The following is a 2879-nucleotide window of genomic DNA, read 5'->3' as shown; positions in this document are numbered from 1 at the left end:
TGGAGAGTTTAATTATGTGGATGGCACAGGATTTTGGGGCTGGCTCAGTGCCTGTGCCCAGAAGTCTCTGGGCAGCTTCAGGCAGCCTTTGGGCTTGTTTTGGGGGGAGAAGAGGATGTTTTATTCTTTTTTGGGTTTATTTCAGTGGTATTTACAAACCTTTGGCACTGGTGCTTACAGTGCAGTCATTGCATTGTACTTGGAACCAGGAAAACTCCTGGAATGGTGTTACTCTGGAGCATGATCAGCTCGGACTGACTTGTCACTGCAGGGATGGGATGGACTGGGATCAGGTGTGGGGAGGGAAAGCAAAGCTGCCAGGAGAGCCCTGACCTGAGGGGTCTGTGTGAGCCCTCTCTGTGCCAGTGCTCCTGGAGCTGCTCCTTGGGCTGGGAAGCTGCACCCCCTTGCATCAAGGGGGAGGCAAGAACAGAGAACCACTGAACCACTTCCACTGCTGCCTTGAGCCACTCCTGCAGGCCATGGCCTGGGACACTTCAGCTCCTGGTGCTTTGTCATGGAGTGGAAGCAGAGCCTTCCGTGGCCTTTTTGTACATGTCTGTGTCCTGTGCTCCTGCAATTCCCAGGAACCAGTCCCGAGGGAGAGAGTTCCCATCCCCAGGGGCTGTTCCCAAAGGAGGGGGTTCCCATTCCCATGCCATTACCCAAGTTGGGTGTTGCTGTGCAGGGCTGGGAGCAGGAAGGATTCACTCCCTGCTGTTCCCTGTTTCCTGCTGCTATGTGACACCGAGTTTGGCCTTGGGGGGTTAGAGGGATGGAAGGGATGAAGTGTCTCCCATGGCTGTGGGGTCACACCCTCAGGACTTGGCAGGTCCACACGGTTGGGGAGAGCTGTGTGGTCAGACCTGGCTGAGCTCTGCTCCCACACCCCCACCCTGTCCTGCCCTGCTCCTTGCCCTCCTCCCCAGCGTTGCTTGCTTTACTCCTTTTCATAATTCCCTGGAAAGCTGCTGTGAGCCTGGGGAGCTTCGAGCATTCCTCGTGTGCCAGTTCAGCTGTTCTGCAGGAATGGAGTCGCAGGGCTCTGCTACTGCCCTGCCCCTGGCTCAGCTCTCCTGGGGCAGGGGGACATGTCCCCACATCTGTGTTCACTCTCTCCTGAGACGTTTTTGTGTGTTCCTCCCTGGTCATTAAAGGCTCGTTTGTAACAACGTGGGCGAGGAGCTCTGTGCTTGCCCTACGACAGGGAAGGGCTCAACTTCAGTGCTGCCCAGTTTGAAGTTGGTCCAGTGTACACTGGGAGATGTCTGGGGAGCTTTTTAGACATGGATTTCTAAAGTGGCTGAAATGACAGAGCTTCGCCCCAGCAGTGGAGACACCAAGTAGGAAATGACAGCTTGGAATGGAATTCTGCACATGCTGCCCCGGGAGGGTTTGCTCCCTCTTCCTCCACAGCCCAGAGTGCTGTTTGCCCTAGGCCTGCCCCAGGGCAGCAGGGCCAGGGCCGAGCTGTAACCCTGGGGTGGTGTGGGGCTGTTCTTGTCCCTCTTCATCAGGTGATGTGGGGTCATCCTGGGCCATGAACTGTGGAGTGATGTGAGACTGTCACTGTTCCTGTGCCTGTCCTTGGCTGTGTCTCCCAGCACTCACTGCTCTACCCCCAGAGCAGCCTCAGCTCTGGGTTGCACAGCCAGGTCCCCCTGGGCAAGTGTCCCAGGGACCCCTGCAGTTCCAGGCCCTGGTGAGGAGGGGGAAGCTCTGGCCCCCAGGGCCAGGGCCAGGCTCTCCCCTGCTCCCAGCTGGGCTGAGTGCAGCCTGCCAGGCCCTGGCTGCTCCCAGGCTCTGCCTTTGCCCCTGTGGCACGGGAGAACTGGGGACAGAGTGTGTGTGTCCCCACCCAGAGCTCAGCACCCCCAGGGTCAGCCCTGCTGTCCTCCCTGGGCACTGGGCACTGCTCAGCTCCCTCCTGGTGCCCCATGGCACCACTGGGCTGTCCCCACTGCCCCACTCATGGGCTTGTTGGCCAAACCTCCCCAGGCCATCTGCCCCCGAGCAGGGCTCCTGCTGTGGGGCACAGGAGTCAGTCCCATAGCAGCCTGTGCCCACCAGGCTGGGGCAGTGCCCCTAGGGGTGTGGGGGCTCTGCTTTGGTGCCCCTGAGCTGCTGCATTTTAGCTCCTGAGCTGGGTCGGCAATGGAAATGAATTTGTAAAATTAAAGGAAGATGCAGTGAAATGTTACCCATCGATTTGGGCTCCACAGGGCTCACTGGAGGTTTTGGGAGTTTGGTGGCTGTGAGACCCAACCAGGGCACTGCTGTGCCCCAACAGCTCAGCTGCTTCGAGCCCAAACACAGATAGGTCCAGCTGCCACCCAGGCTCTGCTGCCAGGGCCTGTGGGCATGGACACACTGCAGCCCCTGGGGCAGACAGTGGCCTTGGAGCCAGTCTGGGTGCTGGCACAGTGCAGCCCCAGGTCCCTGGCTGGGAGTCCAGCACTGCTGACAATGGCCCAGGGGGTGAGTCTGGGCCAGAGGCACCAGGACAGGGGTCCTAGAGGTGCCCAGTGAGCCCTGAGGCTGCAGGACAGACCTGAGGTGCTTCTGCCCCCTCACCTGGTGCTGACCTCCAGGACCAGCCAAGGCTCAGCACCCACCTCACTGCCCTCCCCGGGGCTGAATGTCCCTCACCTGCCTTCTCCCTCCAGCAGCCCCTGGGGGTCTGGGGGTTGTCACCAGGTGCTCCAGGCACAGCTTGAGCTGGGACACAAACACCTGACTCACAGCACGCGGTGGGGAAGACCCACCTTGGCTCCATCACCCTCTCCTTGTGGTGCCCAGGGAGGACAGCCCTGCCAAGGCCCAGTGTGTGCCACGGGTGCAGGTGTCCCAGGCAGGTGTGGGGCCTGGCAGGACCCCTG

This window comes from Acanthisitta chloris, unplaced genomic scaffold, assembly GCF_000695815.1.
Source record: "Acanthisitta chloris isolate BGI_N310 unplaced genomic scaffold, ASM69581v1 scaffold23219, whole genome shotgun sequence".
NCBI classification, from domain to species: Eukaryota; Metazoa; Chordata; class Aves; order Passeriformes; family Acanthisittidae; genus Acanthisitta; species Acanthisitta chloris.
The sequence above is the reverse complement of the archived record's forward strand: the minus strand, read 5'-3'. Positions refer to the sequence as shown.